The sequence below is a fragment of the Lucilia sericata genome, unplaced genomic scaffold, assembly GCF_015586225.1.
Source record: "Lucilia sericata isolate MDLA Ls3-8-SP2 unplaced genomic scaffold, ASM1558622v1 Contig000054F_arrow, whole genome shotgun sequence".
Classification (NCBI taxonomy): domain Eukaryota; kingdom Metazoa; phylum Arthropoda; class Insecta; order Diptera; family Calliphoridae; genus Lucilia; species Lucilia sericata.
In genome coordinates this window covers 646,882-665,272 of record NW_023994090.1, presented here as the reverse complement: position 1 = coordinate 665,272, position 18,391 = coordinate 646,882, and the positions used below count along the sequence as shown (strand labels likewise).

Sequence of the window (18,391 nt, the reverse complement as noted above, 5' to 3'; positions counted from 1 at the left end):
TGTTAGCTTTATTGAATAAGAATCAATATTATACAATTCTAAATAAAATTCACACAGTACTCCCCAAATAGATGGGGTTTCCGCAATGTAGTTTTTGTTTATCAATACAAAATGACCAAAAACCCAGATTATTTTTGTTATAATCTATAGATTTATACCCCACTAATATTTTTTTCTAGGTCCAAATCTATTGATTTCCTAATTCAAATTCAAAATTACTTATTATTTTCGAAATTAAATCAAAGAAACGATAGATTTCATGTTAAGTCAAATATTGAAAAATTCTTATAGGTATATAAGATAATAAATCGGTTAAGAAATGTCCAAACTTGGTCGTTCCACTACTAAAATATCTAAAAAATTTTATTCTAATATATAGGAGTAATAAAAATATTAAATTTTATAAAATAATGCAGCAATATTAAAAAAATGAACAAAATACCTAAAAAAGCAAAATACTTTATTGACCTTAAAAATTAACAATACGTTCACATTTTATCAAAAATCTCGTTAATTTATATCACGATTTTACTTTTTATGGTAGAAAATTAAAATATAAGATATTCTTTAAAAAATACAACAAGCAAATTGCTTTATTTTGCTAAACATAATTGTTCAGATAAAGTTTTTTCTTAAAATGTATAAAATTTTACATAGGCAAATTACTTAATTGATTCACTGTATATATTTTTTAAAAATTCTTGTATTTTTATATAGGGCTTCAATAGCTCTATAACTGGTCGGAAGAAGAAATTGAAAGATCTTAATGGCCCTAAGATATAAGTAGTTAAAGTGCGTAACGTGATGTGACAGAAATAGAAGTTGCTTATTTCTTTTTTGACAAAAATGTAAAAATCTGCGAGTTTCACCTGGCTATTTGGTTAAAACCTTTTTTATTGTAATTTGGAATATTTATTGATTGTTTTTCAGTTTTTAGAGCTAAAAAATTGTTTTCAGATTTTTTTGTACAAGCCGTTATGTGTGACGTGACGTGACATGACGTGATGTGACAAAAATTTCCAATGATGAAATTTGCAATATTATTGAAAATTAATTAGTCCATAGATTTATTTTGGACGGACATTGTTGAAAGTTTTTGAAATCGGAGAAATATTTCGACTATTTAATAACATTTTAGTTGAAAATAGCTCCCGTATAAGAATAATATAAGAATTAACATTAATTAACTTTTAAAAATGCTTATATCACCATAAAATTTAGCACAAATAATTTTGACATACACAAAATCGTTCATCCTAATTTTTTTAAAAATTGGTCCATGATTAGTCATAGCTTCCATACAAAGCCCACATTTGATATACCCATAAACTTGGATATATAACTAAAATTTCGCCATCCTGATAATACAAACACACAAAAAACTTTCAAATGTATAACTACTGACCCTTCTGATGATAATACAATAATCGGTCATAACGCCCATATAAAGCCGATACCGAAAATCACCTTTTTCCATAAATTTCTTAAAAATATCATTTGTTGAATTTCTATGCTTTTTCTTCCACTTATCAACTAAAAAATCATAACTATCACCTAATTGAATAAACTGCATAAATATCACATCTTTTTAAATAACAATATTTTACAATTCGAAGGTTGCACTTGAGAAAATTTATGTAATGTGACGTGACGTGACAGACTTTGAAATTCTATAAAAAATAACCCCGCTTAGAATTATTTTTTTTTTTTCTATTAAAAGTTTTGAATACTTCTGAATGCCAACTAAAAAGTTATCAGGATAAATCCTGTTTCAACGTGAGGAACGTGACATTTAAAAGTCTATGAAAGAAAATCGAAAATTTGCCTTTTAAGGATCTTTATCTTTTTATATTTGTATGTTTTAAGATAACTATTATTCCAACAAATATTTTCCGATAAAAGTCCATTTAAATATTAGCCTTTAAAATAATAAAAACTATTAAAAGCAAATGCTACTAAAGGTGCAAAAATATGCCTGAAATATTATTGTAACGTTTAATTCTGATTTCTCATCATAGTGGTTAAGAAAAGCTTTGGGGTCTTTAATTTAATAAAATTTGAATCTTTTTCTATAATAATAGAAGTTGAAATATTATTTTTGATAATTTTAAGTTTTTGAGCCACGGTGGACTTTTCGGTGGAAATGTCCATATGTAAAATTCATGTCGTCTAATACCACTTTAATTATAACATCATACAACACATAGAGGTATATGCATATAAAAAATACTCGTTTGAAATTGTAATTCCTTTAAGACTTGATTATAAAAATCGGAGTACATAGAATTACTAAAAATGGAATCTAGTTTCACATGCATATTAACTTTTCTATGTGTGAAAGCTTTTTTTCATGATTGTTACAGGTTGTAAAAATACCATTTTTAACAACGCTAGAATCTAATGCTGATTTCATACATCTTTGAAATATTCTAACGAGTAAACCGTCATACGTGCACTTTATCTTTAATATAAAAAAACCTGCAAACCTTCTACGATGTTACATCTCATAAAATTTGAAAACTTTTTGTTTTATTTTCGTACAAAATCTTGGAAAAATTGGATTGATGCCAATTAAAGGCAAAGTCTGTGTTTAAATCATTGTTTCTATAGGTCTTTTTCAGTATATCTATGGTGTAAATTTGTAATTCTTTCTTTTTAGCATTATCAAAAATTAAAAAAGCTCCAGTGATGAGGGATTCTGTATGTACTTACTAAACGATTTCAGGGCTTAGTGTTCCTTTCAGGTCGGAATATTAACATAATAGAAACGTATTCACAAATAAAAACTAAATATAATTTTGAAAGTTTCTACATTAAATTCTAGAAAAAGTTCATTTAAAATGAATAAATTGAAAAATAATTCAAAAAGAAAAAGAATGAATTTTAAATGAAAAAATTTTTATTGAAATTTTTGAACATAATTTAATTTAATTTGAAAATCTTGTAATTTGTAAGGAAATATCTTTAATTTGAAGCTTAAAACCTTAAAACCTATATATATATTTATATACATACATATAAAATGAATATATTTTTTAAAGTTCCATATTTATTTAAGGGTGTGGTACATCAACATAAAACTTACCGAATAAGCTACTGTATTTTTAATATCCTTTAACGAAATAATATGTGTCTTGGCCAGAGTTAGAAGACAATATCAGCAACACATTCCACAATATTGTACGCTTTAAGATACCTATTTTAAGTAATACCTATTAGTCATCAGATTATTCACTATTTCAATGGATATCCAAATATAACTTTATAAAAGCTAAATATAGCTTAAATAGATTGATTAAATCCACAAGACAAATCTGCAAATTAATAGGTCAAACATGCGCCGAAATATAACACAAATATTTAGGAATATGTCTTTATATTGGGTATATTCAAACAGTCCACAAAAAGGTGTGTTAATTTATGCATTTAAATTTAAAATTGTGTATCATTAGCAGTTGCTAAATTACTGAATTTAAATGGGTATCACGATACTAGTCAATTTACACAAAATTTACGTACATTCATATATACATATATTAATGTAAATACTTCACAGATTTAACATAAATTTGAATCCTTATAATGCAAATAATTAGAAACATTTTTAGTTTTGCGCTCACATTAAGTACAGTTTTATAGTACGAACATAATAACAAACGCGGCTTATATCGTCAATGCAAAATTTCAATAAAAACTATAAAAACGGGATAATTTATGTTATTATGTTTTAGAAGGATAATGTTCCATTTCACTGTGCCAACTGTCAACAAAACTACAAGGAAACGAAATAGATGGAAGTAATTCAGAGATGCCAAATGTTTATTTTAGTAAGCTGTCTACACGTAACACAATATCGAACAGTTTTGTATAACAACGAGAATATTGTGCAGTCCTTTTATTTAATCGTTCCATTAACCTTTTGGAAGAAATCTAATTTACCAAAGCTTGTGGCACAAAGTATACAGAGGTGTCATTTTTGACAGTTCAAAAACACTAAAATCGGCTTTTTTGAAATGGTCTCGGTAGACAGAGAAAACTAATTTTTGAGTTTAATACACACAGTGCGTTAAAACAAACAACACTATATAAGGCTATTTTGTAAACAGAACAACAAAGCAAAACAAAATAAACAAAATTAAACTAAATTTTGCGCAAAATTTTAAAAAGTTTTAATTGCATATAAATTATGTGTTTTATTTATATATATACATATTATGATGTTTTATTTTATATTTTTTACAGCAATTAACTCATAATTTACTTACCTCCAATAAGAAAATTGAAAAGAAACCCAAAAAATAAGGCCAAAACAAAGCAAGTTGAAATGGTATCGTGCGAAAGAGACAAATATATTTTTTGCCGTGACACCTCTGTATACTTTGTGCTTGTGGGTAAAAAGATTAATTTAGAAGAAAAAATATAATATGTTACCCGTATTTTATGAAACCCACCTTTCACGAGCGTACTTTACGAAATTAAAATCTAATGAAAGAGTAAAATGAAATTCCATCCGTATGACAAAATATAATATATGTGTATGTATAAAACAAGCGTTGTACGCGGCAACGCGTTATAGGCTAATGACAAATAAAGTTGAAATAATTGTTCAATTCACAATCAAGTTGTGAACAGATCTTTTTGCAGCAAGTCATAAGTTTATGTTCTCAATGACAAATATCAAAAGATAAAAAAAATCAAATACTTAATATTAAATTAATTAAACAAGTAAAAAAAACAACAAATTATTTTTCTGAATTTCAAATTCTTTTATTTTTTTTATTCCACATAGGAACTGTTTTTCATAGACTATCATATACTGGAATCAGCTGATTTTAGCAATATAGCGGAGGCAAATAGAAAAAATAAACAAAAGAAAATGTATAATGGACCACGGGAGATTTAAAAGACGGACAAATATATAAAGATATATTTCCATCTCTTTTCACCTTATAATTAATGCTTTTCAAATGTAAAAAACAAATTGCATTAAAGTCAAACACCTTCTTGCTTTTTCGAACTCATCTTAATTACCGGAATTTTGATAATTATTCTGATACAAAAAGATATTTTATAAAGAATTCTTGGTTAAAAGCAATTACTATTTAGTCCCATGAATAAAATTTCATACAATTATGCATTTTCATATGGAACTTCAAAAAATATGTGTTGGATACAAAAAACGGGTTTTACTGTACATGTAAAGTTAAAAAAGTTGTTTGTGGCGTTGATAGTGTATTGAAAAGTGTTTATAATGAAAAACAATTAAGAAATTTTTAAAAAACAAATCCAACACACTTTTAATTAGTATCTAAGCAAATATTTAATAAAATAGGGTTGTTTTCCTTTTAATTTTCTTTTTTTTCAATTCTTCACATACAATTTCTTCAATGTTTGCATTTTTTGCTGTTTTTTTTTTTTTCAAACGAGCGATGAAAATAATCATACAGCTCATCTCACACACTCATTGATTTTTTAAAAGATTTTATTTTTCTCTTTGTTGTAAAATTTTACCTAATGGCGGAATTTAAAAAATGGTAACAAAAATGTAAACAAAACCATACGGTTCAAATTTACTTTTTTGACAGATCTTATCTGGTTATCTGTGCTGTTTTTAATAAAATTTTATTTTTTGTTTTGGTCTGTATGTGATTTCAGTGTTCAGTCGACTTTTCGACTTTTTGCATTTAGTTAAAAGTCGACTTTTCGACCTTTTTTAATTTTTTTGATACCCGTTAATAAAACAACCTTTTGATAAAACAGCAAACCCTAACAGCTGTTTTTGATTGTTGTGTGGTGAGTTTCTGTAAAAACGTAAACAAATGAAACAAAAACAAATTACTAGACATATTTATTTTGTGCTAAGAAAAATTCTGTGCTAAGAAAAATTTATGTATTTTAATAATGTTTTATAGCCAGTGCAAGTGTTCTTGGTGTACATCATCTACCCCAATAATAATCCCGGTTTCTTTAGAATCAAATATTTTTAAGACGGCCTTATATAATGTGCAATTCTATATTCCATGACTGGTTGATAGAGTCACGGAATCCATCGGAGATCAACCTAAAAAATGAAAAAGGGGTGGCTTTAACTTCTTGTTCCGTTTATATGGGGCAAGATTCGAGCCTCATCGTATTAGTTCGCCAGATACCTCATTTGTGTATATTGCAGGGTCCTGGTACCTAACACAGCCTTATTGTAAACAGTCTCATAATAACACTTAGATCTTTTCTTCATTCTACGACTATGCAAGAATACAGCTATGACATATTAATGCTTTAAGTACTGCATGACTATCAACCTAAAATCTTACAAGAGACCGGCGAACAATGTGATTCCCTATTTCAAGATCGCTAAATCACCACTTGGAAGACACAACCCATCAGGGAGTCAAGGAACGTATTACACCGTGTGTAACACATCGAAATATTGGTCTAATGTCCATAAAAGTATATGCTGGGATCTTATTACAGTCTAAGACCATCTAGCCAATATTTGCCAAAATAATTTTAGTTGATGGAGTTTTTTATTGAAAATGGACAATATCGGTATACGATAAACTCATCAGGGAGTCATCGTTTGTAACACATCGAAATATTGGTCTAAAATCCATAAAAGTATATACTGGGATCTTAGCCAATATTTGCCAAAATATATTTAGTTGACGGAGTTTATTATTGAGCTTCAATATTCCAGTATAGCGAGAAAAACGACAAAAACAAGTTTTATAGGAACTAAAATCTTTTTTGCCAAATTTTATGAGGATCGCTTCATATTTGACACTGCTCTCATATAAGGTTCCTCTCAGGAAATTATTTTACAAGATTTATAAGATCCAAAACATTTCTGGGTTGGTCCAAAATTGACCCTACCCCCATATAAGTTCCCCTTCAGAAAAAGATATTAACTACAATAATTGTAATAGAAATACCAATATAGTAAAGAAATTCCACATAAAAAATAAGTCAAAACCGTTTTGTCAAATTTAAGGGGATCGGTCCATAATTTAACCTATCCCCGATATAAGGTCCACCTCGGGAAATTAATGCCGCTCATAACTAGCTTAAAAATGTATATCTATAAAATTCGACATGACAACTTTTATATGAAACAAAATTTATCTGTTGAATTTTGTAAGGGTCGGTCCACAGTTGACCCTAGCTAAAATCGCTAACAGATTATGCCATCCGATTTCTACACTTCCAACTTAAAGTTCTATATATGTTTTTATCGTGCACAAGATCGTCCGATAGCAGTTATATATAATTTTCTATATATGGCTATAGTCATATTTTTTGTAAAAAAAAGTTTGTTGCTGTACTCACACCCTAGAACGATGAAATACGGAAAAAAATGTATGCCATCCGATTTTTACACTTTCAACTTAAAGTTCTATATAGGTTTATATCGTGCACAAGATCGTCCGATAGCAGTTATATATAATTTTATATATACGGCCATAGTAACATTTTTTAAAAAAAAAGTTTGTTGTTGTAGTACACACCCTAGAACGATGAAATCTACAAAAAAATGTATGCCATCCGATTTCTACACTTCCAACTTAAAGTTCTATATAGGTTTTTATCGTGCACAAGATCGTCCGATAGCAGTTATATATCATTTTATATATACGGCCATAGTAACATTTTTTGTAAAAAAAAAGTTTGTTGTTGTAGTACACAACCTAGAACGATAACATCTACAAAAAAATGTATGCCGTCCGATTTCTACACCTCCAACTTAAAGTTCTATATAGGTTTTTATCGTGCACAAGATTGTCCGATAGCAGTTATATATCATTTTATATATACGGCCATAGTAACATTTTTTGTTAAAAAAAAGTTTGTTGTTGTAGTACACACCCTAGAACGATGAAATCCGGAAAAAAATGTATGCCATCCGATTTCTACACTTCCAACTTAAAGTTCTATATAGGTTTTTATCGTGCACAAGATCGTCCGATAGCAGTTATATATCATTTTATATATACTGCCATAGTAACATTTCTTGTAAAAAAAAAGTTTGTTGTTGTATTACACACCCTAGAACGATGAAATCCGGAAAAAAATGTATGCCATCCGATTTCTACACTTCCAACTTAAAGTTTGTTTGTTGTAACATTTTTTGTAAAAAAAAAGTTTGTTGTTGCAGTACACACCCTAGAACGATGAAATCCGGAAAAAAATGTATGCCGTCCGATTTCTACACTTCCAACTTAAAGTTCTGTATAGGTTTTTATCGTGCACAAGATCGTCCGATAGCAGTTATATATCATTTTATATATACGACCATAGCAACATTTTTTGTAAAAAAAAAGTTTGTTGTTGTAGTACTCACCCTAGAACGATGAAATCCGGAAAAAAATGTATGCCATCCGATTTCTACACTTCCAACTTAAAGTTCTATATAGGTCTTTATCGTGCACAAGATCCTCCGATAGCAGTTATATATCATTTTATATATACGGCCATAGTAACATTTTTTGTAAAAAAAAGTTTGTTGTTGTAGTACACACCCTAGAACGATGAAATCCGGAAAAAATGTATGCCATCCGATTTCTACACTTCCAACTTAAAGTTCTATATAGGTTTTTATCGTGCACAAGATCGTCCGATAGCAGTTATATATCATTTTATATATACGACCATAGTAACATTTTTTGTAAAAAAAAAGTTTGTTGTTGCAGTACACACCCTAGAACGATGAAATCCGGAAAAAAATGTATGCCATCCGATTTCTACACTTCCAACTTAATGTTCTATATAGGTTTTTATCGTGCACAAGATCGTCCGATAGCAGTTATATATCATTTTAAATATACGGCCATAGTAACATTTCTTGTAAAAAAAAGTTTGTTGTTGTAGTACACACCCTAGAACGATGAAATCCGGAAAAAAATGTATGCCATCCGATTTCTACACCTCCAACTTAAAGTTCTATATAGGTTTTTATCGTGCACAAGATCGTCCGATAGCAGTTATATATCATTTTATATATACGGCCATAGTAACATTTCTTGTAAAAAGTTTGTTGTAGTACACACCCTAGAACGATGAAATCCGGAAAAAAATGTATGCCGTCCGATTTCTACACTTCCAACTTAAAGTTCTATATAGGTTTTTATCGTGCACAAGATCGTCCGATAGCAGTTATATATTATTTTATATATACGACCATAGTAACATTTTTTCTAAAAAAAAAGTTTGTTGTTGCAGTACACACCCTAGAACGATGAAATCCGGAAAAAAATGTATGCCATCCGATTTCTACACTTCCAACTTAAAGTTCTATATAGGTTTTTATCGTGCACAAGATCGTCCGATAGCAGTTATATATCATTTTATATATACGGCCATAGTAACATTTCTTGTAAAAAAAAGTTTGTTGTGGTAGTACACACCCTAGAACGATGAAATCCGGAAAAAAATGTATGCCATCCGATTTCTACACTTCCAACTTAAAGTTCTATATAGGTTTTTATCGTGCACAAGATCGTCCGATAGCAGTTATATATCATTTTATATATACGGCCATAGTAACATTTCTTGTAAAAAAAAAGTTTGTTGTTGTAGTACACACCCTAGAACGATGAAATCCGGAAAAAAATGAATGCCGTCCGATTTCTACACTTCCAACTTAAAGTTCTATATAGGTTTTTATCGTGCACAAGATCGTCCGATAGCAGTTATATATCATTTTATATATACGACCATAGTAACATTTTTTGTAAAAAAAAAGTTTGTTGTTGTAGTACACACCCTAGAACGATGAAATCCGGAAAAAAATGTATGCCATCCGATTTCTACACTTCCAACTTAAAGTTCTATATAGGTTTTTATCGTGCACAAGATTGTCCGATAGCAGTTATATATCATTTTATATATACGGCCATAGTAACATTTTTTGTTAAAAAAAAGTTTGTTGTTGTAGTACACACCCTAGAACGATGAAATCCGGAAAAAAATGTATGTCATCCGATTTCTACACTTCCAACTTAAAGTTCTATATAGGTTTTTATCGTGCACAAGATCGTCCGATAGCAGTTATATATCATTTTATATATACGACCATAGTAACATTTTTTGTAAAAATAAAGTTTGTTGTTGTAGTACACAACCTAGAACGACGAAATCTACAAAAAAATGTATGCCGTCCGATTTCTACACCTCCAACTTAAAGTTCTATATAGGTTTTTATCGTGCACAAGATTGTCCGATAGCAGTTATATATCATTTTATATATACGACCATAGTAACATTTTTTGTTAAAAAAAAGTTTGTTGTTGTAGTACACACCCTAGAACGATGAAATCCGGAAAAAAATGTATGCCATCCGATTTCTACACTTCCAACTTAAAGTTCTATATAGGTTTTTGTCGTGCACAAGATCGTCCGATAGCAGTTATATATCATTTTATATATACGGCCATAGTAACATTTCTTGTAAAAAAAAGTTTGTTGTTGTAGTACACACCCTAGAACGATGAAATCCGGAAAAAAATGTATGCCGTCCGATTTCTACACTTCCAACTTAAAGTTCTATATAGGTTTTTATCGTGCACAAGATCGTCCGATAGCAGTTATATATCATTTTATATATACGGCCATAGTAACATTTTTTGTAAAAAAAAAAGTTTGTTGTTTGTAGTACACACCCTAGAACGATGAAATCCGGAAAAAAATGTATGCCATCCGATTTCTACACTTCCAACTTAAAGTTCTATATAGGTTTTTATCGTGCACAAGATCGTCCGATAGCAGTTATATATAATTTTATATATACGACCATAGTAACATTTTTTGTAAAAAAAGTTTGTTGTAGTACACACCCTAGAACGATGAAATCCGGAAAAAAATGTATACCATCCGATTTCTACAAATGTATACCATCCGATTTCTAGCAGTTATATATCATTTTATATATACGACCATAGCAACATTTTTTGTAAAAAAAAAGTTTGTTGTTGTAGTACACACCCTAGAACGATGAAATCCGGAAAAAAATGTATGCCATCCGATTTCTACACTTCCAACTTAAAGTTCTATATAGGTTTTTATCATGCACAAGATCGTCCGATAGCAGTTATATATCATTTTATATATACGGCCATAGTAAAATTTTTTGTAAAAAAAAATTGTTGTTGTAGTACACACCCTAGAACGATGAAATCTACAAAAAAAAGTATGTCATCCGATTTCTACACTTCCAACTTAAAGTTCTATACAGGTTTATATCGTGCACAAGATCGTCCGATATCAGTTATATATCATTTTATATATACGGCCATAGTAAGATTTTTTGTAAAAAAAAGTTTGTTGTTGTAGTACACACCCTAGAACGATGAAATCTACAAAAAAATGTATGCCATCCGATTTCTACACTTCCAACTCAAAGTTCTATATAGGTTTTTATCGTGCACAAGATCGTCCGATATCATTTATATATCATTTTCTATATATGACCATAGTAACATTTTTCGAATGTTTTTTCTTAAAAGGCATTCTGTAACGATATAATCCCAAATATATTTATATTTTATCAGATTTGTTCCTTTCCACATTTATATACATATTTTTTTTTAAGTAAATCATGAAAATCAATTTTTTTGAATCTTTTCCACGTGCATAAACACATATTGAAAATGTAAATAATGAAAACGAGTTTTTGCTTCTTTTCCACGTGCAGAAACACATATTTGTAAACAAAAATAACTCACCACACCAAAAAAAATGTTTATTTTGATAAAACAGCTGTTACGGTTTGTTTTATTTAACATCTGTTTTATCAAAATAAACATTTTTTTTGGTGTGGTGAGTTTTTTTTGTTTACAAATATGTGTTTGTGCACGTGGAAAAGACGCAAAAACTAGTTTTCAATATTTACATTTTCAATATGTGTTTATGCACGTGGAAAAGATTCAAAAAAATTGATTTTCATGATTTACTTAAAATTATTTTTGATCAATTAAAATATGTATATAAATGTGGAAAGGAACAAATCTGATAAAATATAAATATATTTGGGATTATTTCGTTACAGAATGCCTTTTAATAAAAAACATTCAAAAAATAATACTATGGTCATATATAGAAAATAATATATAAATGCTATCGGACGATCTTGTGCACGATAAAAACCTATATAGAACTTTAAGTTGGAAGTGTAGAAATCGGATGATATACATTTTTTTCCAGATTTCATCGTTCTAGGGTGTGTACTACAACAACAAACTTTTTTTTTACAAAAAATGTTACTATGGCCGTATATATAAAATGATATATATCTATATATATATATATATATATATATATATATATATATATATATATATATATATATATATATCTATCGGACGATCTTGTGCATGATAAAAACCTATATAGAACTTTAAGTTGGAAGTGTAGAAATCGGATGGCATACATTTTTTCCGGATTTCATCGTTCTAGGGTGTGTGCTACAACAACAAACTTTTTTTTTTACAAAAAATGTTACTATGGCCGTATATATTAAATGATATATAACTGTTATCGGACGATCTTGTGCACGATAAAAACCTATATAGAACTTTAAGTTGGAAGTGTAGAAATCGGATGACATACATTTTTTCCGGATTTCATCGTTCTAGGGTATGTACTACAACAACAAACTTTTTTTTACAAAAAATGTTATTATGGAAGTATATATAAATTGATATATAACTGCTATCGGACGATCTTGTGCACGATAAAAACCTATATAGAACTTTAAGTTGGAAGTGTAGAAATCGGATGACATACATTTTTTCCGGATTTCATCGTTCTAGGGTGTGAACTACAACAACAAACTTTCTTTTTACAAAAAATGTTACTATGGCCGTATATATAAAATGATATATAACTGCTATCGGACGATCTTGTGCATGATAAAAACCTATATAGAACTTTAAGTTGGAAGTGTAGAAATCGGATGAGAAACATTTTTTCCAGATTTCATCGTTCTAGGGTGTGTACTACAACAACAAACTTTTTTTTTTACAAAAAATGTTACTATGGCCGTATATATTAAATGATATATAACTGCAATCGAACGATCTTGTGCACGATAAAAACCTATATAGAACTTTAAGTTGGAAGCGTAGAAATCGGATGACATACATTTTTTCCGGATTTCATCGTTCTAGGGTGTGTACTACAACAACAAACTTTCTTTTTACAAAAAATGTTACTATGGCCGTATATATTAAATGATATAAAACTGCTATCGGACGATCTTGTGCACGATAAAAACCTATATAGAACTTTAAGTTGGAAGTGTAGAAATCGGATGACATACATTGTTTTTCCGGATTTCATCGTTCTAGGGTGTGTACTACAACAACAAACTTTTTTTTACAAAAAATGTTATTATGGAAGTATATATAAATTGATATATAACTGCTATCGGACGATCTTGTGCATGATAAGAACCTATATAGAACTTTAAGTTGGAAGTGTAGAAATCGGATGAGAAACATTTTTTCCAGATTTCATCGTTCTAGGGTGTGTACTACAACAACAAACTTTTTTTTTACAAAAAATGTTACTATGGCCGTATATATTAAATTATATATAACTGCTATCGAACGATCTTGTGCACGATAAAAACCTATATAGAACTTTAAGTTGGAAGTGTAGAAATCGGATGACATACATTTTTTTCCGGATTTCATCGTTCTAGGGTGTGTACTACAACAACAAACTTTTTTTTACATAAAATGTTACTATGGCCGTATATATAAAATGATATATAACTGCTATCGGACGATCTTGTGCACGATAAAAACCTATGTAGAACTTTAAGTTGGAAGTGTAGAAATCGGATGGTATACATTTTTTCCGGATTTCATCGTTGTAGGGTGTGTTCTACAACAACAAACTTTTTTTTATAAACAATGTTATTATGGAAGTATATATAAAATGATATATAACTGCTATCGGACGATCTTGTGCACGATAAAAACCTATACAGAACTTTAAGTTGGAAGTGTAGAAATCGGATGGCATAAATTTTTTCCGGATTTCATCGTTCTAGGGTGTGTACTACAACAACAAACTTTTTTTTACATAGTTTTATTATGGAAATATATAGAAAATTATATATAACTTTAAGTTGGAAGTGTAGAAATCGGATGACATATATTGTTTTCCTGATTTCATCGTGCTAGGGTGTGTACTACAACAACAAACTTTTTTTTTTTTAAATTTTATTATGGAAGTATATAGAAAATTATATATAACTGCTATCGGACGATCTTGTGCACGATAAAAACCTATATAGAACTTTAAGTTGGAAGTGTAGAAATCGGATGACATACATTTTTTCCGGATTTCATCGTTCTAGGGTGTGTACTACAACAACAAACTTTCTTTTTACAAAAAATGTTACTATGGCCGTATATATAAAATGATATATAACTGCTATCGGACGATCTTGTGCATGATAAAAACCTATATAGAACTTTAAGTTGGAAGTGTAGAAATCGGATGAGAAAAATTTTTTCCAGATTTCATCGTTCTAGGGTGTGTACTACAACAACAAACTTTTTTTTTACAAAAAATGTTACTAAGGCCGTATATATTAAATGATATATAACTGCTATCGAACGATCTTGTGCACGATAAAAACCTATATAGAACTTTAAGTTGGAAGCGTAGAAATCGGATGACATACATTTTTTCCGGATTTCATCGTTCTAGGGTGTGTACTACAACAACAAACTTTCTTTTTACAAAAAATGTTACTATGGCCGTATATATTAAATGATATATAACTGCTATCGGACGATCTTGTGCACGATAAAAACCTATATAGAACTTTAAGTTGGAAGTGTAGAAATCGGATGACATACATTTTTTTTCCGGATTTCATCGTTCTAGGGTGTGTACTACAACAACAAACTTTTTTTACAAAAAATGTTATTATGGAAGTATATATAAATTGATATATAACTGCTATCGGACGATCTTGTGCATGATAAAAACCTATATAGAACTTTAAGTTGGAAGTGTAGAAATCGGATGAGAAACATTTTTTCCAGATTTCATCGTTCTAGGGTGTGTACTACAACAACAAACTTTTTTTTACAAAAAATGTTATTATGGAAGTATATATAAAATGATATATAACTGCTATCGGACGATCTTGTGCACGATAAAAACCTATGTAGAACTTTAAGTTGGAAGTGTAGAAATCGGATGGTATACATTTTTTCCGGATTTCATCGTTGTAGGGTGTGTTCTACAACAACAAACTTTTTTTTATAAAAAATGTTATTATGGAAGTATATATAAAATGATATATAACTGCTATCGGACGATCTTGTGCACGATAAAAACCTATATAGAACTTTAAGTTGGAAGTGTAGAAATCGGATGGCATAAATTTTTTCCGGATTTCATCGTTCTAGGGTGTGTACTACAACAACAAACTTTTTTTTTTACATAAAATGTTACTATGGCCGTATATATAAAATGATATATAACTGCTATCGGACGATCTTGTGCACGATAAAAACCTATGTAGAACTTTAAGTTGGAAGTGTAGAAATCGGATGGTATACATTTTTTCCGGATTTCATCGCTGTAGGGTGTGTTCTACAACAACAAACTTTTTTTTATAAAAAATGTTATTATGGAAGTATATATAAAATGATATATAACTGCTATCGGACGATCTTGTGCACGATAAAAACCTATATAGAACTTTAAGTTGGAAGTGTAGAAATCGGATGGCATAAATTTTTTCCGGATTTCATCGTTCTAGGGTGTGTACTACAACAACAAACTTTTTTTTACATAGTGTTATTATGGAAATATATAGAAAATTATATATAACTTTAAGTTGGAAGTGTAGAAATCGGATGACATATATTTTTTCATCGTGCTAGGGTGTGTACTACAACAACAAACTTTTTTTTTAAAAAAAAATTTTATTATGGAAGTATATAGAAAATTATATATAACTGCTATCGGACGATCTTGTGCACGATAAAAACCTATATAGAACTTTAAGTTGGAAATATACAAATCGGATGGCATAATTTGTTTTGTGGATTTCATCGTTCTAGGGTGTGTACTACAGCAACAAACTTTTTTTACAAAAAATGTGACTATATCCGTATATAGAAAATTATATATAACTGCTATCGGAAGATCTTGTGCACGATAAAAACCTATATAGAACTTTAAGTTGGAAGTGTAGAAATCGGATGGCATAATCTGTTAGCGATTTTAGCTAGGGTGAACTGTGGACCGACCCTTACAAAATTCAACAGATAAATTTTGTTATATATAAAAGTTGTTGTCGAATTTTATAGCTATTTTTTTAAGCCAGTTATGAGTGGTAGTAATTTCCCGAGGTGGACCTTATATCGGGGATAGGTTAAATTATGGACCGATCCCCTTAAATTTGACAAAACGATGTTGACTCCTTGTTTATGTGGAATTTCTTTGCTATATTGGTATTTTTATTACAATTATTGGAGTTAATATCTTTTTCTGAAGGGGAACTTATATGGGGGTAGGGTCAATTTTGATCCAACCCAGAAAGGTTTTGGATCATATAAATCTTGTAAAATAATTTCCTAATCCTCTAAAATTTGGCAAAAAGATTTTAGTTCCTATAAAACTTGTTTTTGTCGTTTTTCTTCGCTATACTGGAATATTGAAGCTCAATAATAAACTCCATCAACTCAAAATGTTTTGGCAAATATTGGCTAAGATCCTAGTCTATACTTTTATGGATTTTAGACCAATATTTCGGTGTAAAAGTTCCTTGGCTCCCTGATGAGTTTATCGTACAGCGATATTGTCCATTTTCAATAACAAACTCAATCTTAGACTGTAATAAGATCCCAGCATATACTATTAGACCAATATTTCAATGTGTTACAAACGGTGTAAAATGTTCCTTGACTCCCTGATGGGTTGTGTCTTCCAAGTGGTGATTTAACGATCTTGAAAGTGACGGAACTAATAGGGAATCACATTGTTCGCCGGTCTCTGGTAAGATTTTAGGTTGATAGTCATGCTGCACTTAAAGCATTAATATGTCATAGCTGTATTCTTGCATAGTCGTAGAATGAAGAAAAGATCTAAGTATTATTATGAGACCGTTTACAATAAAGCTGTGTTGGGTACCAGGACCCTGCAATATACACAAATGAGGTATCTGGCGAACTGATACGATGAGGCTCGAATCTTGTCCCATATGAACGGAACAAGAAGTTAAAGCCACCCCTTTTTCATTTTTTAGGTTGATCTCCGATGGATTCCGTGACTCTTTCAACCATTCATGGAATATAAAATGAATTGCACATTATATATGGCCGTTTTAAAGATACTTGATTCTAATGAAACCGGGATTATTATTGGGGTAGATGGTGTACACCAAGAACACTTGCACTGGCTATAAAACATTATTAAAATACATACATTTTTCTTAGCACAAAATAAATATGTCTAGTAATTTGTTTTTGTTTCATTTGTTTACGTTTTTACAGAAACTCACCACACAACAATCAAAAACAGCTGTTAGGGTTTGCTGTTTTATCAAAAGGTTGTTTTATTAACGGGTATAGTTAGAGTGCTATATTCGGTTATGCCGAATCTTAAATACCCTCCACCAGCAAGCCACTTTTTATTAAACCCCATTTAACAATGTATCTAGTTTTTAGACAACTCTTCACAATTTAGTAATTTCTCTATGGAACTTATTTTGATTGGGTTTAAACAAATTTATAGTAAGTGATTTTCGGATATGGAATTTTATGGGTGCTATGACCTATTATAGGCTGATTTTGCCTATGCCAAAAAATTTAGGAGGATGATTTGTATATTTACAATCTATATTTCTGTCGAGTTTTAATCCGAGGTCGATATTTTTAATGAAATATATTCGTTTTAGTATTTTTTGAAACGATGTTTTTTTTATATGGGAGCTACGACGAATTAGAAAACATTTTAGCAAAATGATTTATCTATACAAAGAACATGCTCATGTTGAATTTTATCCGGGTATTATCATTTAATAACGAATTGTGTGGTATTAAGTGATTTTCAGAAGTGAACCTTATATGGGAGCTATGACTAATTAAGGACCGATCTGGAAAAAATTCCGTATACTGATTTATATATTCACAAAACATATTCAAGTTGAATTTTAAACCGATAACTTTTATTGTCAATGAAATTGTGCATTTAAGTTGTTTTCGGAAATTATAATTATATGGGAGTTGTGATTAATTATCGACCGATTCGGGAAAAATTTCGCATAATCATTTCTATATACACAAAACATATTCTCATATTTACCCCGAAAGCTTTATTAGTTAATGAAATATAAGTGATTTTCGTAAGTTGACCTTACATGGGAGCT

At 29.7% G+C, this 18,391-nt stretch overlaps 2 protein-coding genes across 2 annotated transcripts in view; one reads left to right on the top strand and one right to left on the bottom strand.

Annotated features, from left to right (window-relative positions):
* Positions 1–3,774, bottom strand: part of LOC119616053 (unconventional myosin-VIIa-like) — a gene marked incomplete at its 3' end in the record, with an annotated part of 359,052 nt that extends 355,278 nt beyond the window's left edge. The window contains exons 1-2 of the mRNA XM_037972200.1: positions 3,621–3,774; positions 3,086–3,196 (exon numbers count right to left, since the gene is read on the bottom strand). The remainder of the gene's footprint in view (positions 1–3,085; positions 3,197–3,620) is intronic.
* Positions 1–18,391, top strand: part of LOC119616054 — a 181,287-nt gene that overhangs the window by 10,203 nt on the left and 152,693 nt on the right. The gene's annotated exons all lie outside the window — the stretch shown is intronic.